Raw genomic sequence first — 27,662 nt, forward strand, 5'->3', positions numbered from 1 at the left:
TGTTGCGGCACGCAACCCGATCCCACCGAACAATCACAATTCACAAACAACAACAACAACAACAATTCACAAGGGGCGACAACAACAACAACAACGATTCACAAAGAATTTCCATAACCATCAATACCATTTCCATCATATTCAACAGCTCATATGCATTTTAAGTCACAACGATAATTGCCTATGACAAGCCATATATGTTATTACCACAGTTGTTTCGATTGCATCAATTATGATTTCTTTCCATTATTTGTTTCACAACTCTTACAGCATAAACACATTCACACACACACACACATTTTGTTTGTTGCCAATTACTTGCACCATTATATCGGGAGACTTATCCATGAACACCCAAAGCATACCAATCACAAGAATTTCACAAATATTCCACATAGATATCACATACCAAATAGTCGTACACCAAACAAAGTTACCTTACAAGGGTCAAAGTTAGCCATACAAACCTCGAGCCGAATTCCCATTTAACTTCTACTTTCAATTCACCAAACAGTCTTGCAATGTCAATCTACTGCACAAGTTAACATATATATCTTAGAATCGAAGTTCACAATTACTACCCGAACATATTTAGGTTATCAACCCTTCTTTTGCAAACCTCTACTTCTACCTAATTTCCCTTACTAGGTTTTAGGTTCTAAAAGACATACATGTACGTTTTCACCTTTTACTTTCAAGAATCAATGCATGAGACTCCCCCTTTATGTTTAAACCTAAAAATCAATGAAAAAGAGTTGGGGATTTTACCTGCAAGAATGGGGATGAAGGCAATTACTTTGAAATTTCCCGGCCCGGATAGTTTTGAAGAATCAATTGATGAGGATGAACTTTCTCTCTCAAGAACCCTCTCTTCCTTCTCTCTTATTTTGTTCAGAAAAATCGCTAAAATGAGGGGTTGGGGTGTTTTATTAAAAAGGGGGTCGGGTTTAAAATTTAGAAAAATAGGAACCCGAGTCAGGTATGCGATCACATTTGCGATCGCAAAGATGAAATGCGGTCAGTAGAATGGACCGCAAAAGTGCTCCAAAAATCTGATCCTACTGTTTGGCTATGCGGCGGAAATGCGGTCCGCATACCCAATTTGTGGTCGCATAATGCACCGCATTTTTGACCTCAAATTTGACTGGCACAAGGACTCATTTTACGATAGAAATGCGGTCCGCATATTAGTTATGCGGTCGCATAATGGACCGCATTTGACCTCAATTATAACCAAACCACTGACTCAATCTGCAGCAGAAATACGGTCTGCATACTTGATTTGCGATCGCATTCTGGACCGCAAAATAGCACTTTTTCTGGAAAACTTTGACTCTTTGATTTTTAAATGCTAAATCAGTACAATGGGTCCGAACCGCGGCGCGCAAGCTCACCGCGAAGAGTTTTACACATTCCCAACACATATTCGAAACTTGACCCTACGAGCTACTAGGTTTTGAGCACAAATTTTCACGGGGCCTTACATTCCCCCCCACTTAAAATCATTCGTCCTCGAATGAGGATTTTGAAAAATCAGTTGGTTTTGAAAAACATGATGTGCAAACTCCCAAATTTTTCACAAACTCCCATATTTTTTGAAAATTTCGCCAGAGTTTCCTTTGTAATCAGGCTTATCTACCTGTCAGAGAGCCCCCAAAACATATTTCCAAGCGCCATTACACAATTCTTGTTATCCCTACAACTGGTATACCATTCATTACCTCAACAATTGCACATACTCAATCACTTGCTACATTTTGCACATAAATTAGTCACTTCAATGAGTCCCCTACAATTTAATCCGCTTCAACATACTGCATGCATTTCAATTAATCATTACCAATCTACACTATCATTAGTCGTTCACTTATCACATATGTCTTTATAAAGCTCTCATTTACCAAGAAGGGGTTCACATGACTTAAACAATCACAAAACATACAATTCTTGCACAACTTGAGGAATTTCAATAGTAAAGCATTTAGGAAGAAGAGATGGGGTGTCTTTGCACCAATTTTGACACAATATCAGTTTGTTTAGAGATAAAAGTTCGCACGATTTACTAGACTTGTTCAAACAGGTGGGGATATTTTTCCTTCATTTCATTTTCCGCTTTCCATGTGGCTTCCTCAACTCGTTGACTTCGCCATAATACTTTATCTAAAGCGACTTCCTTATTTCTCAATATACGGACTTGCCTATCAAGAATAGAAACCGGAACTTCTTCATACGACAACTCTTCATTAACCTCGATAGTCTCGACTGGCACAATGGTGGATGGATCTCCAGCCACTTTCTTTGACATAGACACATGGAACATCGGGTGCACTAATGACATTTCAGGAGGAAATTCTAGCCTATAAGCCACCTGCCCTATCCTTTGAGCGATCCGATACGGCCCGACATACCTAGGACTCAACTTCCTTTTCTTCCCGAATCGCATGACTCCCTTCATAGGAGATACCCTCAAGAACACCCAATCATCAACTTGAAATTCCAATTCTCTTCGACGAACGTCCGAATAGGATTTCTGGCGACTCTGAGCAGTTTTTATCCTTTCCTGAATGATTTTAACTTTTTCCATAGCCTGGTGCACGAGATCTGGCCCTATCAATTCTGCTTCACCCACTTCAAACCTTCCAATCGGAGACCTACACCTCTTTCCGTACAACGCCTCAAATGGGGGCATCTGAATGCTGGCATGAAAGCTGTTATTGTAAGCAAATTCTATAAGCGGGAAGTGATCATCCCAATTACCTTTGAAATCCAAGACACAAGCCCGCAACATGTCCTCAAGCGTAAATAGTCCGCTCTGCTTGACCGTCAGTCTGTGGATGGAAAGTCGTGCTAAGATTCACCTGAGTACCCAAACCTTGCTGAAATTTCTTCCAAAAATTAGCTGTGAACTGGGCCCCTCGATCTGAGATAATAGAAAGTGGACTGCCATGAAGCCTTACTATTTCCTTGATATACAACATAGCATACTGTTTTGCAGTATCGGTGGAATTGACTGGCAAGAAGTGGGCTGATTTGGTGAGTCGATCCACTATTACCCAAATTGAGTCGAATTTGTGCTGAGTGCGAGGTAACCCCACCACGAAATCCATGTTGATCATTTCCTATTTCCACATTGGTATTTCCATAAGTTGAGTTAACCCATCGGGCCGCTGATGCTCAGCTTTTACTTGCTGACAATTCGGACATTGAGATATAAAGTCCACCACACCCCTCTTCATACCATTCCACCAATAAATTTCCTTGAGATCATGATACATCTTCGTAGAACCTGGGTGCACAGAATACCTGGAATTATGAGCCTCCACCATTACCCTCTCCCGAAGCTTATCCACATCCGGAACACAGAGCCTACCTTGAGATCGCAATACACCATCCTCGCCGCCGAGTGAAAATACCGAAGTCTTGTTATTCAAAACTGCTTCCTTCATCTGAGCCAATGCTGGATCAATGAACTACTTTTCCTTGACTTCTGCTACAAGTGACGATTCTGCCCCATTTTGCACCATAACATCCCCCTCATCTGAGGCCGAAATGCAAACCCCTAGACTGCCAATTAATAAACCTCCCAAGCCAAGGGCCTTTGATCCGCTCCCAAATGAGCCAAACTACCCATAGACTTCCGACTGAGGGCGTCGGCCACCACATTCGCCTTCCCTGGATGGTACAAAATATTTATACCATAATCTTTGAGCAATTCTAACCACCATCGCTGCCTTAAATTCAACTCTTTCTGCTTGAACAAATATTGGAGACTCTTGTGGTCTAAGAACACATCCACATGGACCCCATAAAGATAATGCTGCATTATTGTCAAAGCAAACACAACTGCCGCAAGCTCCAATTCTTGCGTCGGATAATTCTTCTCGTGACTCTTGAGCTGCCTTGAAGCATACGCTATAACCTTCCCATGTTGCATCAACACACACCCCAAACCAACCCTAGAGGCATCGCAATAAACCACAAACCCGTATGTGCCTTCTGGCAAGGTCAATATTGGCGCCGAGGTCAACCTTGACTTCAATTCCTTAAAACTTTTCTCACAAGCGTCGGATTGGAACTTAACTGCTTTCTGCGTCAACTTAGTCAATGGGGAGGCGAGGGTAGAGAATCCTTCCACAAACCTCCGATAATACCCTGCTAAACCCAAGAAGCTATTAATCTCTGTCGAGGTCGTGGGTCTAGGCCAATCTTTCACTGCTGCAATCTTCTGGGGTCCTACCTGAATCCCTTTAATAGAAACAACATGACCTAGAAAGGTAACGGACTCCAACCAAAATTCATATTTCAAAAATTTAGCATACAACCGGTGCTGGTGAAGAGTCTGCAGAACTGCCCTGAGGTGACCGACATGATCCTCCCGGCTCCGCGAATAGACAAGGATGTCGTCAATAAAAACAATCACGAAGGAGTCTAGAAATGGCTTGAAGACCCGATTCATAAGATCCATAAAAGTTGCCGGGGCGTTGGTTAGCCCAAAAGACATGACCAAGAATTCAAAGTGACCATAGCGAGTTCTGAAAGCGGTCTTGGGAATATCCTGCTCCCTAATCTTCAATTGGTGATGCCCGGACCGTAGATCAATTTTGGAGAAGAACCTTACACCTTGCAATTGGTCGAACAAGTCATCTATCTGAGGCAAGGGATATTTATTCTTGATGGTGACTTTGTTGAGCTGCCGATAATCAACACACATCCAGAGCGACCAATCCTTCTTTCTGACAAAGAGAACCGGAACACCCCACGGCGACACACTCGGCCGAATAAACCCCTTTTCTAATAAATCCTTCAGTTGCTCCTTTAACTCCCTTAACTCTGTTGGAGCCATTCTGTATGGTGGAATAGATATTGGCTACGTATCTGGCAATACATCAATCCCGAAATCAATCTCCCTATCTGGCGGAATCCCTAGAAGCTCGTCGAAAATACTTCAAGAAACTCATTTACGACTGGCACGGACTCGGGGGTAGACACTTCTGAAGTGGTGTCCGCCACCCGGACCAAATGATAGATACATCCCTTCTTAATCATCTTTGAAGCCTTAAGGTAGGAAATAAAACTACCCTTCGGCACCACACCATTCCCCTTCCACTCAATAACCGGCTCATTAGGGAACTCGAGTCTCATGACTCTCGTTCGGCAGTCAAGTTTAGCAAAGCACGAATAAAGCCAGTCCATTCCCATAATCACATCAAAATCTACCATTCCAAGCTCGATAAGATGGCCGTGGTAAAAAGCGACCACATACCGTGACAACACAATTCTTTTAAACTCGCGCGGCTGTAATAGAATCACCAACCGGAGTCGATACGGAGAACGGCTCATGAAGTTGTTCGGGTTCTATCCCTAAACTTGAAGCAATCAATGGGGTGACATAAGATAAAGAGGACCCCAGATCAATAAGAGCATAACAATCAATAGCCTGAACGGACAAGATACCTGTAACCACATCTGGAGAAGCCTCTGCACTTTAGCGACCACTCAAAGCATAAAACCGGTCGGGTCCACCTCTACCACGAGTTCCACCCCTAACTGCACCACGCCCTGCAGGGGCTGGAGGACACACATATGATGTGGCGACTAAAGAACCGGATGACTGAGCGAATCCCCTACCCATGCCCTGACTGGGCACACGACAGTCCCGCTGGATATGACCTCTCACCCCGCATCTAAAACACACCGGGATATCCAAATAACAAGTCTCTGTATGGAATCTCCCACACTTAGGGCATTGAGCCCTCCCCTACTGCTGTGATCTCCCTCCCGAATGACCGGACTGCTGGGGCCTCCTAGTGTCTGAACCTGGTCTCATGTGGCTGCTCTGCGGATGACTGTGTACAGATGGTGGTGCGCTCGCTGAGGACTGAGCATATGACTGAGATGGCCCTGATGGCCCTCTCCCCTGAGCTGGTCTCCTTGAGTGGCCCACTGATCGGGCCCTGCTGCTACTCTCCCTTTCCGCCCGTATCTTCAACTTTCTAGACTCTTTGGCCTGAGCGAATCCTACAATCTTCCCATAATTCATGTCCGAGTGTAAGGCCGCTGTAGCAGCCTCATTCACCACCAAGGGACTAAGGCCCTGAATGAATCGCCGAACTCGAGCATCCATGGTCGACACTAACTGAGGAGCATACTTGGACAATCTCACAAACTTCATGTGGTACTCCCAAACACTTATACTGCCCTGCTTGAGGACCTCAAACTCAGTGGCACGGGCTGCCATCGTCTCGGTAGGCAAGAAGTGGGCCATTAATGCATCTACAAACTCATCCCATCTAGCCGGAGGTCTTCCCTCCCCTTGGGAATCCTCCCACATCTCGAACCATGAATACGCTGCTCCCCTCAACCTGTATGAAGCCAACTCAACTCTCTCCATCTCTGAAGCCTTCATCACTCGAAGGGTCTTATACATTTCATCAAGGAAATCTTGCAGATCGGCCTCTAAGTCTATGCCTAAGAATTCTGGAGGGGCTAACCGCAGAAACTGGTTGACTCTGGAGCTGGCGGAATCTCCCTATCCGTTGGAGGATGTTGGGGCATCATGAATCTCTGGGCCTGAGCGGCCACTAACTGGGTCAACATACAGATGGCTCCTCTAAGGTCCCCATCGGGAACCCCGGGACCGGAAGCTGGAACTGCATCAGAATTAGGAATATCGGCGAGAGGGATGGTAGCACCCTCTGCCGCAGCAGGAACTGGAACACTTTGGTCTGGGACAGACGGGCCAGGTAGATTCAAGACCGAGGAGTCACTCTCACCCACGGCATCAGGTACATGATTCGTAGCCTCACTCGGGGTGGCATCAGCCCCAAGGCCGAATCTAACTCTCTTTTTGGGTGCCATTACTGAAAAATTTGGAACATAGCACGAGTTAGACATAAATACTTCCACTTTTCACTTCACCGCACGATATAGAATAACAAAGAAGAGGATAATTTCCTAAATGTCCGTGCAGCCCCCTACTTATAGATGTGGTCGACAACACACCGATAAGAAGGGCTCTACTAGACACGGCTCCGAGACATCCTAGGACTCTTTTAAAACCTTAGGCTCTGATACCAAGTTTGTCATGCCCCTAAACTGAGGGACGTGACCGGCGCTCAACTGGGTAGCCCCTGTCAAGCAGACCTTGGTACATTTCTTATCCCACGTGTTACCCTGTGTTCTCATCACTCATTAATCAAAGGAAATAGCCATTTGTGATTAAAACACCTTTTTACAAACATATATAACATACATGGTTACTTAGCGAGGTTTACAACTTACATCGCCCAACATACAAAATACATATTTACATAAGTTCATAACCCACATTTCCTGTCTACGGAGCCTCTAAGGGTACAAAAGGATGATACAATACTTGCCGGTAACAAGGCTCCGGCTATACCTTACAAAAATACCAAAACAAGACTCCGGAATAAAAGCGGCATGAGCCACGCAGGGCATCGAGAGGAAAGGGGCTCACCAATTCAGGTGACGGGAAGTGAAGGGGAGCTATGGTCGGTGGACTGGAGTACCTGCTATTGATCCACCTACAATCATAACACGAATGTAGCGACCCCGGCAAAAGGGGCGTCAATACATTTGAATTGTACTGGTATGTATGAACAAACTTTGCCCCAAGTAAACTCAAACCATACACAAGTAACGAGCAGTAATAGAATCAACAATCAAATACACATGAGAGGAACAATCAAGCCAAACAAGTTTACAATCTCTCCTTTTCCCCTTCAACATTATCACATCAATGATTTCACAATTTTCTCATATTTTCATTTCAATAGTGATTTCGATCACTTCCACCCTTATTAACTCGGCCACCCTTATTACCTCGGCCACCCTTATCACCACAACCCACACCTTATTACTTTGTGTTGCGACGCGCAACCCGATCCCACCGAACAATCACAATTCACAAACAACAACAACAACAACTACAGTTCACAGGGGGCGACAACAACAACAACAAGGATTCACAAATAATTTCCATAACCATCAATACCATTTCCATCATATTCAACAGCTCATATGCATTTTAAGTCACAACGATAATTGCCCATGACAAGCCATATATGTTATTACCATAGTTGTTTCGGTTGCATCAATTAGAATTTCTTTCCATCAGTTGTTTCCCAACTGTTACCACAAAACACATTCACACACACACACACATTTTGTTTGTTGCCAATTACTTGCACCATTATATCGGGAGACTTATCCACGAACACCCACAGCATACCAATCACAAGAATTTCACAAATATTCCACATAGATATCACATACCAAATAGTGGTACACCAAACAAAGTGACCTTACAAGGGTCAAAGTTAGCCATACATACCTGGAGCCGAATTCCCTTTTCACTTCTACTTTCAATTCACCAAACAGTCTAGCAACGTCAATCTAGTGCACAAGTTAACACATATATCTTAAAATCGAAGTTCACAATTACTACCCGAACATATTTAGGTTATCAACCCTTCTTTTGCAAACCTCTACTTCTACCCAATTTCCTTTACTAGGTTTTAGGTTCTAAAAGACATGCATGTACCTTTTCACCTTTTACATTCAAGAATTAATGCATGAGATTCCCCCTTTATGTTTAAACTTGAAAATCAATGAAAAAGTGTTGGGGATTTTACCTGCAAGAATGGGGATGAAGGCAATTACTTTGAAATTTCCCGGCCTGGATAGTTTTGAAGAATCAATTGATGAGGATGAACTTTATCTCTCAAGATACCTCTCTTTCTTATATCTGATTTTGTTCAAAAAAATCGTTAAAATGAGGGGTTGGGGTGTTTTATTAAAAGGGGGTCGGGTTTAAAATTTAGAAAAATAGAAACCCGAGTCAGGTATGCGATCGCATTTGCGATCACAAAGATGAAATGCGGTCCGCAGAATGGACCGCAAAAGTGCTCCAAAAATCTGATCCTACTGTTTGGGTTTGCGGCGAAAATGCGGTCCGCATACCCAATTTGCGGTCGCATAATGCACTGCATTTTTCACCTCAAATTTGAATGGCGCAAGGACTCATTTTGATATAGAAATGCGGTCCGCAAATCAGTTATGCGATCGCATAATGGACCGCATTTTGACCTTAATTATAACCAAACCACTAACTCAATCTACGGTAGAAATGCGGTCCGCATACTTGATTTGCGACCGCATTCTGGACCGCAAAATAGCACTTTTTTGGAAAACTTTGACTCTTTGATTTTTAATTGCTAAATCAGTACAATGGGTCCGAACTGCAGCGTGCAAGCTCGCTGCGAAAAGTTATACACATTCCCAACACATATTCGGAACCTGACCCTACGAGCTACTAGGTTTTGAGCATAAATTTTCACGGGGCCTTACACAGCCGGAGTCCAGACACCTGATACGCCTGCGACTACTACTCTAGGAGGTTGCTTCCCCTTGCTGCAGCTACATCCCAGGTCGGGGGAGGAGCACAGACTCCCGCCGCCTGCACTCCTAAGCAGTGAGTGCATTTTGATCAGGTCCCAAAGGCTATTCCTGAACAGCCGGTAGCCCCAGCTCAGCTCGAGGAGAGGGAAGTTGTTTCAGAGGAGGAGCAGAAGAGGCTTAAGAGGTACAAGAAGTATCAGCCTCCAGCTTTTTGCGGGCTAGCCTGAGATGATTCCCTTGGATTTCTTGAGGAGTGCTACCGTATCCTCCGTAGTATGGGCATATCAAAATCGAGCGGGGTTTCATTCACTACCTTCCAGCTTCGAGGAATCGCCTATCAGTGGTGGCGTGCTTTTGAGTTAGACAGTCCGGATGAGGCAGCATCCCTGACTTGCGCTCAGTTTTCAGATATGTTCACGAGGGAGTATGTCCCCCGGAGTCTCAGGGACGCCTGGCGCGCGGAGTTTGAGCATTTGCGCTAGGGCACTATGACTTTCTCGAAGTATGTTGTCCGTTACACCAACTTGGCTAGACATGCACCAGCTTTGGTCTCTACGGTTCGCGAGAAGGTTTGCCGGTTTATTGAGGGGCTTATTCCCTACATCAAATTTAGCATGCCTTGTGAGTTAGAGATGGAAATTTCTTATCAGCAGGTGGTGAGCATTGCTTGGAGGATTGAGGGTATGCATACTAGGGATAGAGAGGAGAGGGAGGCCAAAAGGTCTCGAGAGCCGGGTCATTACTCTGGTGCCCGTGCTCCAGCTGCAGGTCGTCATGGTAGGGGTTATATGAGTCGCCCCATTCATTCAGCTCTTCTAGTAGCCAGTAGTATTCTATCTCTACCTAGGCCTCAGGAGCATTATTATGCACCTCCAATATCTAGTGCCCCCTCCTGCACGGGGTGCTCCCAGTCGTCAGTCCAGCAGACCTGGCCCGAGCCAGTCACAGCCGCCACGTCCTCCCAGAGCTTCTTTTGAGTGTGGTGACACACGCCATATGGCGAGGGATTGTCGTACACTTAGGAGGGGTGCACCTCCACATACTTCTCGGCCACAGCATGCCCCGTAGAGTTCTCAGTCTATGATCCCAACACCAGTTGCTACCCCACCGGCCTAGCCAGCTAGAGGTGGAGGCCGGGGAGGTAGAGGTCGCTCTCGTGGGAGAGGTTAGGCCAGATACTATGCTCTTCCTGCCCATACTAAGGTTGTCACCTCCGATTCTATCATCACAGGTACTATCTTGGTCAATTATAGAGATTCATTTTATTCGATCCAGACTCCACTTAGTCTTATGTGTCATCTTATTTTGCTCCGCATTTGGGTGTATCTCGGGATTCCTTGAGTTCCCCTGTTTATGTTTCTACTCCTGTGGGAGTTTCTCTTGTTGTGGACCAAGTTTATCGGCCGTGTTTGGTTGCTCTTAGTGGTTTTGAGACCAGAGCCGATTTGTTGTTACTCAGCATTGTTAATTTTAATATTATCTTGGGCATGGACTGGTTGTCTCCCCATTATGCTATTCTTGAATGTCACGCCAAAACCGTGACGCTGTCTATGCCATGTGTACCGCGTATTGAGTGGATGGGTGATTTAGATCACACTCCTAGTAGAGTTATTTCTTTCCTTAAGGCTCAGCGTATGGTTGAGAAAGGATGTGATGCGTACTAGCTTATGTGAGAGATGTCAGTATGGATACCCCTTATGTTGATTCAGTCCCAGTAGTAAGGGATTTCTCTGATGTGTTTCCAGCTGATCTTCCAGGCATGCCGCCCGATAGAGATATTGATTTTGGCATTGATCTGTTGCTGGCCACTCAGCCCATTTCTATTCCTCCGTACCATATGGCTCTTCCTGAGTTGAAGGAGTTGAAGGAGCAGTCGCAGGAATTACTTGATAAGGGTTTCATTCGGCCAATGTATCTCCTTGGGAAGCTCCTGTCTTATTTGTGAAGAAGAAGGATGGTTCTATGCGTACGTGTATTTATTATCTCCAGTTGAACAAGGTGACTATGAAGAATCATTATCCGTTGCCTCGTATTAATGACCTGTTCGATCAGTTACAGGGTGCTTTTGTGTTTTCTAAGATTGACTTGCGTTCAGGCTAGTCGAAGATTCAGGAGCCAGATATCTCGAAGACTGCCTTCAGGACTCGGTATGATCATTACGAGTTCCTTGCTATGTCATTTGGGCCGACTAATGCCCCAGCACCCTTCATGCATCTGATGCATAGTGTTTTCTGGCCATATCTTGACTCATTCGTGATTTTTTTATTGATGACATCTGGTATATTCCCGGAGTCGGAAAGATCATGAGCAACACCTGAGGACAGTGCTCCAAACCTTGAGTGAAATGAAACTATATGCTAAGTTCTCGAAATGTGAGTTTTAGTTGGATTCTGTGGCGTTCTTGGGTCACGTGGTCTCGAGTGAGGGTACACAGGTGGATCCGAAGAAAGTGGAGGCAGTGTAGAGTTGGCCCGGACCATCCTCAGCTACAGAGATCTGCAGTTTTCTTGGCTTGGCAGGTTATTACCATCGATTTGTTTAGGGGTTTTCATCTATTGCAGCGCCTGTAACCAGACTGACCCAGAAGGGTGCTCCGTTCCAGTGGACGGAAGAATGCGAGGAGAGCTTTCAGAATCTCAAGACAGCTTTGACTACAACCCTAGTTATTATATTTCCTATCGGTTCGGGGTCTTATACTGTCTATTATGATGCCTCGACAGTTGGCGTTGGAGCGGTATTGATGCAAGATGGTAGGGTGATTGCCTACTCATCCAGACAGTTGAAGATACATGAGAAAAATTATCCTGTCCATGATCTTGAGTTAGATGTTATTGGTCACGCCTTTAAGATCTAGCGTCATTATTTGTACGGTGTGCCTTGTGAGATTTATACTAATCATCGAAGTTTGCAGCATATGTTCAAGCAGAAGGACCTTAATTTGTGCCAGAGGAGATGGCTAGAGCTGCTGAAGGATTATGATATCACCATTTTATATCACCCGGGCAAGGCCAATGTGGTGGCTGATGCTTTGAGCCGCCGGGCAGAGAGTTTAGGGAGTTTGGCTTATTTACCAGTAATAGAGAGGCCCATGGCAAAGGATGTTCAGCCTTTAGCCAACTAATTTGTAAGGTTGGACCTTTCGGAACCTAGTCGAGTTCTAGCTTGCGTGGTCTCTCGGTCTTCCTTGTTTGATCGTATTCGGGAGCGTCAGTTTGATGACCCTCATTGCTTGTCCTCAAGGAAAAAGTGTTGCATGGCGATGCTCGAGATGTGACTATTGGTGATGACGAAGTATTGAGGATGCAGGGTCGAGTTTGTGTACCCAATGTTGATGGGCTTCGGGAGTAGATTCTAGAGGAGGCCCATAACTCACGGTACCATTCACCCAGGTGCCGCGAAGATATATTAGGATTTGAGACAGCACTATTGGTGGAGGCGAATGAAGAAAGATATAGTTGGGTTTGTTGCTCGGTGCCTTAAATGTCAGCAGGTGAAGTATGAGCACTAGAGACCGGGTGGACTGCTTTAGCAGATAGAGATTCCGAAGTGGAAGTGGGAGCGGATCACCATGGACTTCATATCTGGGCTCCCATAAACTTTGAGGAAGTTCGATGCCATTTGGGTTACCATAGATCGGTTGACCAAGTCCGCGCATTTCATCCATGTGTGTACTACTTATTCTTCGGAGCGGTTGGCGGAGATTTATATCTCGGAGATTGTTCGTCTGCATGGTATTCCAGTTTCCATCATTTTAGACAGAGGTACTAAGTTCACATCGCGATTCTGGAGAGTCGTACAACATGAGTTGGGTACTCGGGTGGAGTTGAGCACATCATTTCACCCTCAGACGTACGGACAGTCCGAGCACACTATTCAGATTCTTAAGGATATGCTTCATGCATGTGTGATTGAGTTTGGAGGGTCTTGGGATCATTTCATGCCATTGGCGGAGTTTTCCTACAACAACAACTATCAGTCCAGCATTCAGATGGCACCGTATGAGGCTTTAGATGGTAGGCGGTGTAGATCTCCGGTGGGTTGGTTCGAGCCAGGCGAGGCTGGATTATTGGGTACAAACTTGGTACTGGATGCCTTAGAGAAGGTTAATGTGATGCAAGATAGACTCCGTACAGCCCAGTCCAGACAGAAGAGTTACGCGGATGCCTTAGAGAAGGGCATTATGAGATTTGGGGAGAAGGGAAAGTTGAGTCCGAGGTATATTTGCCCTTTTGAGATATTGCGGCGTGTTGGGGAGGTTGCTTACGAGCTTGTCTTACCTCCCAGCTTGGCAGGGGTTCATCCGGTATTTCATGTTTCGATACTCCGGAGGTATCACGTTGATCCGTGGCACGTGCTGGATTTCAGTTCAGTCTAGTTGGACAAGGATCTATCTTATGCTAAGGAGCTAATGGCAATATTGGACAGGCAGGTTAGAAAGTCGAGGTCAAAGAACATCGTATCAGTAAAGGTTCAGTGGTGGGGTCAGCTGGTCGAGTAGGCGACCTTGGAGATCGAGCAGGATATGCGCAGCGGTTACCCTTATCTTTTCACTACTTAAGGTATGTCTATATGCTCGTTCGACGATGAACGAATGTTTAAGTGTGGGGGTGATGTAATGACCCGGTCGATCGTTTTTAGAATTTACGGCTCGATCCTCTATTAACTGCTTTACCCGTGTTTATTTCAACTATTTAGGTTTGTCGGGATGTTCGTTTTGAGTTTCCTAGAGTTTTGGGACACTTAGTCCCTGAATTAAAGCTTAAGTGTTAGAAATTTGTCCATAGTCGAAACAGTGTGAACACGGCCTCGGAATGGAATTCCTATGGTCCCGTTAGCATAGTTGGGTGATTTCAGGCGTAGGGCGTGATTGGAATGCATTTTGGAGGTCCGTAGCTAATTTAGGTTTGAAATGCTGAAAGTTGGATTCTTGAAATTTTCGGTTCGATAGTGAGATTTTGATCTGAGGGTGGGAATGGAATTCTGGAAGTTAGAGCAGCTCCATAGTGTGGAATGTGATGTATGTGCAGAATTTCAGGTCATTCGGACGAGGTTTGATAGATTTTTTTATCGAAAGCGTAAATTTTGAGTTTTTAAAGTTCTTAGGCTTGAATCCGATGTTAAATTGGTGTTTGGTTGTTGTTTTAGGTGTTTTCAAGATTAATTTAAGTTTAGACAGTGTTATTAGACTTGTTGGTGTTTTTGGTTGAGGTCCCGGGGGCCTCGAGATGATTTCGGATGGTTGACAGAAAGATTGGAAATGGTTTGAAGTAGCTGAAGCTGCTGGTTTCCTATCATAACCGCACCTGCGGTTGGGTCCCCCAGGTGCGGAGCCGTAGAAGCGGCGGATCCATCGGAGAAGCGGAATTGACGAGGAACAACAGGATCCGCAGATGTGGAAGATTTACCACAGAAGTGGTACCGCATCTGCTAATGGAGAATCGCAGGTGCGGAGAAGGCTGAGTGAGTGGTTGTCGTAGATACGACCGTTGGTCCGCAAAAGCGGGACTTCAAATGCGGTCCCAGGACCTTAGATGCGGTTTTATTGGGCAGAAAAGGGGCAGAATCGAGGGTTTTGTTCAAAACTTGGAAAAAACATTTTGGAGCTCAGGGTAGGGCAATTTTGTGAGGTTTTTGAAGAGAAGATCATTGGGTAACGATTCCTTGTTCCTTTCTAGTTATATTCCATTAATCTTATCTTAGTTTTGTCATTTAAATTCGGATTTGGAGATGAAAATTGAGAAAAATGGGAAGAAAGTTCTTAGACCTAGAATTCGAATTTTGATGGGGAATTTGACCTTGGATTTTGATAATTTTGATATGCATAAAGTCGCGAGAGTATGAGTATTCTGAAAATATAACTTTTACCCCATTCTGAGACGTGGGCCCGAGGGGCGTTTTAGTTATTTCACCTAATTTCACGCATTAGCTTAGAATTTATTTTTAGAATTAGTTACTTGAAGTATTAATTACATTATGCAATTGAATTAAATAGATTTGGGCCATTTGGAGTCGAATACTCGTGGCAAGAACATGGTTTCGGGTTGATTTTGAGCTGGTTCGAGGTATGTGGCTTGCCTGACCTTGTGTGGGGGAGCTCCCCCTTAGGATTTGGATATTTGTTAATTGAAATGCCTTGTACGTAAGGTGACGAGTGCGTACTTGTGCTTATTGTCGAAAAATCTTGTTTCCATTAAGTACTTAGAATTGTGTTTTCCTTTCGTGTTTACACTACTTGCGAGTTAAGCATGTTGTTAGCTTAGGGAAGCTTGTCTAATTGATTTAACTGCTCATTCGTTCTACTGCACTACCTGAATTATGTGCAGCATGCTAGGTTAGGAATAATTGCTTTACCTCGATGAGAAATTTATTGAATTGAGCTTGTTGTTGCTACTGTGTGTTTACATTGGGACTACGGGATGGTATCCCGGGAGCTCCCCTGTATGTTTAGTTTGGGTCTACGGATTTGTATTCAAGGAGAACCCCTTGTACTTTTACTTTGGAACTACGGGATTGCACCCGGTAGATTCCCCAGTACTGATTATTATATTTGGGACTATGGATATGGTATTCCGGTAGATCCCCGCGCATTTATGAGTTGGAGTACGAAACTACACCCGGGAGATCCACTAGATATTATATTTGGGGACTACAGGACGGTATCCTGGGAGATCCCCCGGATGTTACCTCTGCGTTGAACTGTATTTATTTACCGTTATTCCTTGTTCTCTGTTCCAGTTGTCGTTATCCGTTATATCCTATGTTACTCTTGTTGTTGTATTCATTTATATTGCTCTGTTCTACACTGTCGAACTCTATATTATATACAATCTCAGTAGGGTCCTGACCTTCCTCGTCACTACCCGACCGAGGTTAGGCTTGGCACTTACTGAGTAGTACTGTTGCGTACTCATGCCCTTCCTGCACATGTTTTTCATGTGCAGATCCAGGTACCTCTACTCAGACTTACCATCCTTGAGGCGAGGCGATCTTTCGGAAACTTTAAGGTATATCTGCCGCGTCCGCAGACCGAAGAGTCTATCTCTATTATCTCTTGTAGTTACAGCCCTTATGTATTTACCTTGTTTTAGACATTCTGGAGTTAGAGCACTATGTAGCATTCTTAGCTTGTGATTTCATGAGATTCCGAGTTTTGGAAAAAGTATTAGTATTCGAAAGTTGATGTGTTGTATGCCGAGCGGCACTATTAAACACTGTTTATTCAATATTTTGGTTTTTTCTTTTTTTCTTCCGCAAATTGATTTATTTTTCCGCATTATAGGCTTACCTAGTCGTAGGGACTAGGTGCCGTCACGATGGTTCACGGAGGGCGAACCGGGGTCGTGACACTATGGCTGCCACCTTTTAGCTTATCCATTCCCAACCAATCAACCACCAACATCTTGGTTAATTGTTAATCCCCCATTAACCAATAATTACCCAATTATCCACATAATTAAGAATTATCTCAAATTACTTAAATTACTACTCGCTTTTGGCACACCTTATACACCTTACTATCATGGTCATGTGATACCTTTAATGGCACTAGTCCATAGATACCGGGTATTTTTAGCTCGGCCGTATTGTATCCCAACATATCAAACTTCGACGAAATTTATTTTCTTCGATTTGCTTACTTTCTCACTTTCACGAATTTACTCATCACTTGTTTGAAATAGGATAATACTTATAATCTCAAAATAATCCCATTCCCGAACATACGTCGATTAACTTACGACACAACTTTAGCATACAATAATATGGGATGTAACATCTTATTTCCGAGCTTATACCAATTTACTTATGGCGTACTTCTACGTACGAAAAAATAGGGTGTAACATCATTCCTCCCCTTGGATAATTCGTCCTTGACATATGTCTTCCGAATACTTTAGTACTCTCCTTGCCATTTTGGCAACTGTTCTTGTGAATAATTCCAAAGGCCAGGGAATTCCCCCCTTCAAGCCTCTTTCTCACACCATGATTGGTGGACGGAACTTTTCCAATCTTGTATTATTGTTACCTTTTATCATGCAGCCTGTATGAATTTGACCTTGTGAGTGCGCCAATGCGACTCTTCTCTCCTTTTTCCTCCGTCTTTTAGCCAATCTCTAGGCCTTATTTTGTAAACATATACAAAGCTTGAAAAGATGTCCATCTGGGCATTTATAGGTATACTTGAAGTTCTTTGCTCTGTACTTTTTTTGAACTTACGAATATTGCTAAATCTTATTTCATAGGCCCGTTTATCCATCCATATGACTTAACTGCATCAAGATAGGTCATAGAATACCGTAACTCTTACTTCATTTTATCGTTGATGAGGTCTGCTACCAAATTCCAACTTACTCTCGTTGTTTATCCTAAATGCATAAGTCTAAGTCCTTTAATGCTTCCTCATTATTGTTCATCTTAAGAATGACGGCCTAACCTCATTTCATTCTTTGTAACTTTTATCAATCCATTGCTGATAACTGAAACTTCTTACATAATACCTTGCCACTAGGGCTTACATCTCATTGGGGAACATCTGAAGTGATTTGACTTGATCCATGTAGGGCGATTTGTGCTTCATTAACGTTTTTAATAGTATCCGAATATGATTTACCTTAGGTGGGTATTTTAATCCCATACAATTAATGAAATCTTCTTCAAATAATTACTTAATAGAAGGCCCAAACGTCATCCTTTATTTGTCACAGTTACACCCTTATTCTACTATCAAGGCAGCATTCCATTTCATTAGGATGCTACTAGTCTTAGACTCCTTTGAGTTCATTCAGGTTATACTGGGCTTTGTATAATTTAGAGAAACCACCAGCTCTCTTGTTTTCATGGGCTTAATCCCGAGGACTTATCCATTTTTTCACATTCTCACTTGCCTTTTCTTATCCTTACTGCTGTCTTCTTAAACCTTGTCGCTCTACCATATTTTAGCTTGCGACTGATTTCTTTATGCTTTTCTGGAACATCAAGCGAGACATCACATCGTCTCAAACTCTTGGTTACTCTTTTAACTATACCTCTCGATACCTAGAAACCATAGGCTAGAAGATATACCATTGACGATGCCGTTATCATTCCTGGATATTGAATCCCAGCGCCTCTAGCCTTTTGTCGAAAGTACGAACTTTACACAACCTTTTGTTTTAAATATCTCGTACATTGTTCACCTTTACCTTACTCACCTTAAAATCTTACATCACATCTTCTATGTCTTTCATGACGTCTCTTCTACACAGGTATATTTCACATCCACAACTTGAACTTCCATTATAATACTTGCACCTCTTTACATGATTTGGTGAGAGCTTCGCACTAACTTCTTAAGAGGTTGGTACACTTCTAACTGGCTTCATTCTAGAGCGCTCATAAAATATGGCTACTGTACTATCTCTCTTGCACCTCTGTAATTTAAGAGTGATTCTGCAATATTCTTAATCACGATGTCTATAATTTTCTGGGTGCAATAATCAGATTCTTGATTTACTTTGTCGATAACTCTTTAGCTTCCCCCTACTTCTGATTGGCGTTTATGTAGGCTTATGTTATCTCTCGATCTGCAGTTCATGGTTTTAGTAACTGTTTAGCCTTTCATGGGTGCTGAGGAATATCCATGATGCAATCCTTTAACAATTCAATCCTTCGTCTATGACCTGGGCTGAATTCTTTCTTTTAACGTATACAAGAATCTTCTACGGCTTTATATGTTGCATGTATAAAACTCCAAACTCTTAAGCGCGTTCATAACCTAACTACTCTGGATCATTAATCGAATAATTCTTTTTGTTCTATCTCGGCTTTCTTCAAACGTAAGCAATCACTTTTCTTGGTCTTTCTGCCCCCTTTTTGCGCGCATACTTAGCTTTTCTTAGTTCCCATGCATATTGGAATTACCCTGAATATCACTTCTGATTTTACTTCTCGTTCATTAGCCACGGTAGGTGCCATTTTCTTATGGAGTGCATACAATGTTGTTGTGAGACTGTTTTTACATGACCATTTCTTCTTCAAGTTACTGTGCTTAGGTTGGACCTTCTTCCTTTATTTCCTCAATTAGTCTTCCATTGTCGTACTTAGGGAGGACCACCTGATTCTTGCAAGGCTACAAGCTTATTACTTTGTTTACTCGACTGAATTTTTTATGTCCATCCTCGCCTATAATTATCCGTAGTTACCTACCTCTACGCCCTTGTGCTTGTAGTGTTGCTTCTGAACTTGATATTTTTACTGTCTTCCAAGCAATTTCTTTTATTTTTGTAATACTCATACAGTACTTTTAACTACCCCAACTCCTATCTAAGTATTTCTCAAGTTCACGATGTCATATCTGCGAGACTAAATGTCTTATGTTGGGGTTCACTATGTTTATCTCGCACGATCTGTTGATTTGTCTGTATCTTCTTGTCTAGCCATAACTAAGCTTTTCCTAAGTCAACTACTAACTACTTGTTGGCCCATTCTCGTATCAGTATTCCGCATAATCTTTCTTAGGTTATTTCCTTTGTTTTAACTTGTGTCTCGCACTGACTTCTTACTTATTAATAACATCTTGGGAAGAAGCCCTTACTTCCTCTCGTTACCATCGTGTTTGCATAATGTTCTAGAATTGTAGCATATTTGTAGGCTTTGAATAAGTACAATCTCATACCTCTCTCATCTTTGTCGCATTCTTCCTTTCCCACTCTATAATTACTAGAACCAAATAATTATGTCTTAAATGCCACATCACTCCATATTCCCCCCCCCCCTCCCCTTTAGGGAAAATTAAGGGTTAGAGCTATGACGATCTACCTATATATGTTTTACTTCTTCCCCTTTGGCTCAATTTCACATCACCGATGATTCTTACTCACCTTGCAGTAATCTTTCTGTTCTGGTAACACAATTCCTTACTCGTGAGGGTGACACTTAGTATAACTAGAACATACAGTCGCTTAAACTTAACTTTGCTCGTATTACTTTCTTTAGAGAAACGTCTTCCTGAACGACCATTCTCTGAATTTCTCACGATTCTTCTTCTGTTGTCCATTCTATTATTGCTGGAATGAAATCTAAAATTCTCACAATACTGACTATTATCAAATCACTCGGCCCCTAATTCATGTTTAGTTTATCTTGTTCATCAGTCCATACTGATTTCTATTACTCTAGGATCTAACTTTTCCTTCTGGTAGTTGTATCACATATTAGTCATAATGCTTCATTATCTATCTTCTTATTTCTCTGCTAACATTTATGCCTATCACCTTATTCTGAAAACTCCAACAAGACATCCTTTTTCTCTTAGCTCCTGTTTTCTCCATGCAGTGGCTCTTCAGTTTTGCTCAACATTCTAGCTCTACTAGGGACGGGAGCCACAATAAGGTAATGTTTATTCCTTTAAGGCTTCCAGTGCCTATCGTTGAAGTACTCATATCTAGCTGTACTATTTTAGAGTGCACCATCTGGATGTCTCACAAGGAGATCTACTATCACATTTGCAACATCCATCGGAAATGTCAACAAAGGCAAACATTTCATCCATCATTTTGGGTCACTCTAACACCAGGGCGCCTGATGCCAAAACTTCAAATGTATTCCCTTGTTATCCAAGTGGGCGCCTGATTACCAAAAATCGAACTATATTCCCTTATTCTCCAGGTGGGCACCTAATGGCCAAAACGTGAAATAATTCCGAAACGAATTCCCTCATTCTCCAGGTGGGTGCCTGCAATCAAAACAACAAAACAAACAAAATTTTCTACCCCAGTTTGCACTATGAAGATTAGTGAGTTGTTAGCAAAACTATAAATCACCTATGCTATTGATGCAATGATGAGAGTAAAACTAAAGACTTGATTAGGATGTGCGTCTCTTATGAGTAAGACAAGAATATTTGACTAGCAAGTGCATCTGCTAAGAACAAAACCTGAATGACCCCGACTAGGAAGTGCGTCTCCTAGATTTAAGATTGAGCTTGCGGAAAACTATAAACTAAGCTGGACTAAAGTAAAAACCGATCCTATTCTCCAAGCGGGACCCCTGATTTCAAGAAAACTAAAGATTAATAACTTAAGAAAACTAAAGATTGATCCTAGGAGAAAGTTCATCAGACTAGGTCCCTTTTGTTATCTTAGGCAAAAGATTCATCCGACTAAGATTTCTATCCTAGGAGAAAATTCATCAGTCTAGGTCTTCTATCTTAGGAGAAAAATTCATCAGACTAAGATTTTGATCCTAGGAGAAAATTCATCAGACTAGGTTTTCTTATCTTAGGAGAAAGATTCATCAGACTAAGATTTTGATCCCATGTACCTTTTTTTTGTTATCTTAGGAGAAAGATTCATCAGACTAAGATTTTGATCTTAGGAGAAAATTCATCAGACTAGGTCTTCTATCTTAGGAGAAAGATTCATCAGACTAAGATTTTGATCCTAGGAGAAAATTCATTAGACTAGGTTTTCTATCTTAGGAGAAAGATTCATCAGGCTAAGATTTTGATCCTAGGAGGATAACCCATCAGACTAGGTCTTCTATCTTAGGAGAAAGATTCATCAGACTGAGATTTTATCCTAGGAGAAAATTCATCAGACTAGGTTTTCTATCTTAGGAGAAAAATTCATCAGACTAAGATTTTGATCCTAGGAGAAAGTTCATCAGACTAGGTTTCTTATCTTAGGAGAAATTCATCAGACTAAGATTTGATTGGAAGGATAACCCATCAGACTAGGACTTTTTATCCTAGGAGGAAATATGTGAAGAGCAATGGCAACATGTTATGCACACTAGCAAGACAGATAAATGCAACGATTTGAGAAACTTCCCTTTATCGGCTCTTCTTTTTTTTTTCTTTCTTTTCTTTTCTTTTTTTTTTCTTGTTTTTGAACCAACTATCTTGTACTTCTTTGTTCCTGTTTAAAACAAAGAAAACTTGTGAGTATAAATGTGGTGGTTAGTTTGTGGCCTTGACCTTGAAGGGGATTGCTTCTGCACTTGCCAAGATAACTTTGATTTCAACTTGGAAGACCTTGCCAGTTATCGACTACCCATTTTCTTTCTGCCCTTATCACAGAAAACACCTATGCTCCATTCGATCCCAATATCCTCTATCTGTTGCATTTTGCTCCTGAATTGACATTTACCGAACCTTTGCATTTCACATGAATCCCAAAGCATGTTGATTGATACCAGCTCAGTGCGCATACTGTTCTTTCCTGACCTATGCCACTTTGATGTGCTAGCCAAATCCGTTTTATGCAATTGGAAAGTTGGTAGCAAATTTTCAAGTCATTTCTCACTTGTTCTGACCAAACAGACTCAAGAAGGGACTCAAACAAGAGGAACAAAATAAGGACAAAAACAAGAAGAGATGGTATCTAACAAGAAAATATTTTTTCCCAGGAAAAAGAACAAAGTAGAAACTAATCTGGTTTAAAGGCCATCTCCACTGACCATGACATGCATTTTGGATTAAGCGGCCTGATCTGTCAAGTGAGTCTAATCTTCAACTCTTGTTATGCCTCTAAGCTGTGAAACTGGGCTTCAGCGCTCCAATTGTCCTATCTGATCTACAATTCTTAGTTTACTTGTAGTGCCCTGAAGGGTTTTCACCGTCAAGCCTCTCTCATTTCTCTCTTTTCTCAACTCACTGTCGCCTTACGGTGGCCATGAGGGTTTTCACCGATAAGACTCTCTCATTTTATCATTTTCTCTCTTTGTGCTGAGAACAAGGTACTACCCATGATACAAGAAAACCATACTTTTACCACACACTTGATTTGGCATCCTCAAAGATTGGTCGGAAGGCCTTTCTTTAGACCGTAATATAGGCTTTTGGACATGGTTGGAAAGAAAGGTTGACATGAAAGCTCAAAATAATTTAAGATAAAAGAGTTCAAAATTACAACTTTTGGAATCAGATCTGATGGGATAAACGGACCCGGAGGGGGACCAAACTGGTCGTCCTCGACTCTAATTTTCGAATGGTACCTGTTATGGACGTCAGCCCAAGTCACCGCCGGGTACTCTATCAAATTTTGTTTCTGCTGCTGTGAATGGCCCTATAATCCATAATCGGAGGAAAGTCCATTCGTTCCATTTGAAACCTCGACACGAACTCCCTAAGCATCTCGTTGTCACTTTATTTTACCTTGAAAAGATCTGAATTTCTGGTCTCAACCTTGATGGTTTTGGCGTGCGCTTTCACAAAGGCATCTGCAAGCATAGAAAACAAATCAATAGAATTTGGGGGCAAGTTGTGATACCATATCATTGCTCCTTTTGACAGGGTTTCTCTGAACTTTTTTAGCAAAACCGACTCGATTTCGTCATCTTCTAAGTCGTTTCCCTTGTTGGCACAAGTGTAGGAGGTTCTGTGCTCATTTGGGTCAGTGGTCCTGTTATACATCGGAATATCAGGAATACCGAACTTCTTCGGGATTGGATTCGGCGGCACACTCGGAGGGAAAGGATTTTGCACAAATTTCTTGGAGTCCAGTCCTTTCAATATCGGGGGCACTCCTGGGATTTGATCAACTCTAGAATTATAGGTCTCCACTTTTTTGTCGTTGGCCTCAATTTTCTTCTCCCCTGATTCCACCCGCTTTGTCAGTTCCTCAAGCATTTTTATTATTTCGGGGATGGTCCTGGGCATAGCTTCATCTGGCCTTTCTGTGTCATGCTCATTTCTTTGCGTGTTTTCCCGGATGGTTCTGGCTCAATACTGCTGGGGACGCGGCTTTGATTCTACAACTGTGCTATCGCCGCCTATTTGGGCTTTTAATATTTCGAAGATCACTTGCAGATTGATCTCGTCGCCTTCACCTTCGGCCGTACACCGAGTTGTTGGTCGGGCCCCTCCACGAACTTTGTTCTTAGGGTCGGTCGACAGGTCGGCATCGATGGCCAAATGCGAGTTGGCATTGATTGGGCCAATAACTGGGACTCCATTAGGATCAGCATGAGGGACCTCGTTTCTATATACTATGTTGTTGTTTTCGCCATGATGGCCAGACCCAACATCAACATTCAAGTGAGCAGACTGAGAGTTTAATATTCTCAGGTAGATCTGAAAGAATCTCAAAGAACAAGCGTAAAATATAGTGTGTTATGAAAATTTGTATCAAACTACCACTATTATCCTTAGCCCCATGAAGGGCGCCAAACTGTTTACCCTTAAAATGGATAACTATTGAATTTATACGTTGTTTTAAGGATATGTGGATTAATTCGATACAAGTAGTTAGCGATGTTAGATAAACAAATTGAAGATAGAATAAACAGCCAAACCAGTAGTAATATCGAGTCCAAGCTCGATTATAAGCTTAACAAGTAGCCTACCTTCGGTTCGGGACCAAACACTTATGAAGTACTATGGGCAAAATTAAGAACTTTGAATAACATTTAGAAGCAGAGGAAACAGATGCATATTGCCTTGATATGCACGTTACAGAGTGCCTATTGAATAATAAACTTCCCCTTTATATAGTAGAGGAATTTTACCCTAAGTACAATTATAAGAAAGGTAAAAATCTTCCTTTTCGCTATTCATTGATCTGCTGCCGATAAGGGTCGAGATTCACGCCATGATATCCAATCGAGCACGGATATCACAACTCTTTGTTAATCGTGTGCGAATGTTTGACAATGCTTTTCGAGGTCTCGAAGCTTGAACTGGGTCCGGAGGGCATGGTCTCGATGGCTCCGAGGACAAGTGTTTTGTTTGAGCCTTGATACGGAAAGCTCCCAGCTTTAATTTTGATTCCTTGTAGTTACGCCCTTGCTTCGTTTCCCTCACCAGGAAATCGAGGTGCTCATTAGCCCCAGTTTTACCCGTATACACTACCTTCCTCTCCCAAACCGTCATCTTTTGGCTTAACAACTTCATATCCGAACCAAAAAGGCATCAAATAGAAAAACAAGTGAGACCAATAATCATTGAAATGGGAAATATAATATGTACTACTTTCACATAACGTATTGTTTTATTTAAAAGTATGTATTAAGACATTTTTTATTGTTTATGACAGTTTACTCTGGCGATATCAATTCTTGATTACAATTTTAGAGAACTTGATATCCACAATTCATTACAACATCCATGACCAGGTTTGTAAAAACCCTCTTACTTCGTAGATGGATAAACAACTTTATTTCAGACCGATAGTCAAGATTGAAATGCCATTGTTGCATATAGTTCTCCTCTAAAGGTAAACCTCGAATTATTTGCAACATAACATATAGTAGTATCAATTACCTTGTGGATCATTGGACCAAAGAGCATTCATCAACTTGAACCATATATGTTAGAGTTTCACTTGTGCCGTCATCCTAGAAAAGTTTATCCAGATTTGTTTCTCCATTTTCTTGCAAAACAATAAATAAATGGCACTGCCCAACTTTCAAGGAAGACTGAATCAGTAGAAGAATGAAAAATGAAGAGGATGATCTGTACAGAAAGCATCTGTGGTCCAACACATTGAACTCACTTATTTTTCAGGGTAAATGCTTGTCACAAGAGGAGGTGATGAATTACAGAGATTTACTAGAAAAAGATACCAAAATGTATACATATACAGTAGACTCAATAGTTTCAAAGATTTCCATTTGGTCTGTAGTACCACAACCTAGAACAATGGAAGAAATTCCATTAGATAACTCATGTTGGGTCATCTCTATCCTCAATCGATTTCCACTACTTCGGGAATGGACAGGCAGGCTCCATCAATCAATCCTTGTTGTGAATCAAATGATTGATGTACAGTTGCTTGTAGGAAATGCCCACTGCTTGTTCCACGAGGATAAGACTTCACTTGACCATATCCAAGTTGCGGTTAACACGTTTGTTAGAATAGTTATGTAAATAGTAATAAATAACCATAATCCCACGTGTATTAGGAGTAGGACATATTACGTATATATATATATATATATATATATATATATATATATATATATATATATATATATATATATATATATATATATATATATATGGCTCATTGTATCATGTTTAACATATGAGAATAATATCAATAATATTTTCTCCCGTGTATTCTCACATGGTATCAGAGCTTTAGTGAGAAACCTATCGCTGTGTAGCATTCCAGCGACTTCCGGGAAGAAAGACCTCATCGCCGTGCAATTTTCCGGCGACTTAGAAGGTTGTCCGTAATCACATTATTTTCTGTTGGTGTGTGCAAAAAACCAACACCACCACAAGACTCCTCAGGTTCCGGCGACCAAACCCCAGTCAACCCCACCAGAAAACACACTTCCACGCGCCCTCACCCGCCGGAAAAGGAAGAAATTTTCCGGCGAGATCTGATCCACGCGGCCACGCACCGGCGCGTGAGCCCTGTTCCGGCCAGATTTTGAAAAACTTCCAGTTGGACAGTCGGATCGCCTAGTAATTCCGAGTCTATCCATACCTTTTTCGTTTGATTACGACCACTTTGAGTTTTTCCAATGACTACACTGATTTTTTTCCGGCAGCTACAATAATTTTCCGGCAAAAGCATTGCTTCCTTCTTCTGTTTCAGCGAGTTTTCAATTGATTCTTTCTGGTATTTGGTGATAATTTTATAGACCTCACTTCAATCCAACGATGTCTTTGGGAGTCGATGCTTTCGGGTCGAAAAACTCGGGTTCTGGCAGTTCCGATGTTATGATTACCTCAGAACCTTTAGTGGGAAGTTCAAACTACCTAGCTTGGGCTTCATCTGTCGAGTTGTGGTGTAAAGGTCAGTGTGTTCATGATCAACTAATCACGAAGTCTAGTGAAGGAGATGAAAATGCCAAAGCACTTTGGGAGAAGATCAACTAATCAATTATGCAGTACTCTGTAGCGATCTATTGATTCCAAGTTGATGCCCTTGTTTCGTCCATTTGAGACATGTTATTTGGTTTGGGAAAGGGCTGCCAGTTTATACACTAATGACATATCTCGTTTCTATGATGTGATATCGCGGATGACAAATTTAAAGAAACATGAATTAGATATGTCTACTTACTTGGGACAACTACATGCAGTCATGGAGGAATTTTAGATGTTGATGCCAGTTTCTGCTAGTGTTGAAAAGCAGCAAGAGTAGCGACAAAAGATGTTTCTAGTTCTTACTCTTGCTGGGCTTCCTAATGTTCTTGACTCAGTACGCGATCAAATTTTGGCTAGTCCGACTGTCCCCACAGTTGATGAATTATTCTCTCGATTACTTCGCCTTGCCGCAGTACCAAGTTACCCCGTGATCTCATCAAAG

This window comes from Nicotiana attenuata, unplaced genomic scaffold, assembly GCF_001879085.1.
Source record: "Nicotiana attenuata strain UT unplaced genomic scaffold, NIATTr2, whole genome shotgun sequence".
Taxonomy (NCBI): Eukaryota; Viridiplantae; Streptophyta; class Magnoliopsida; order Solanales; family Solanaceae; genus Nicotiana; species Nicotiana attenuata.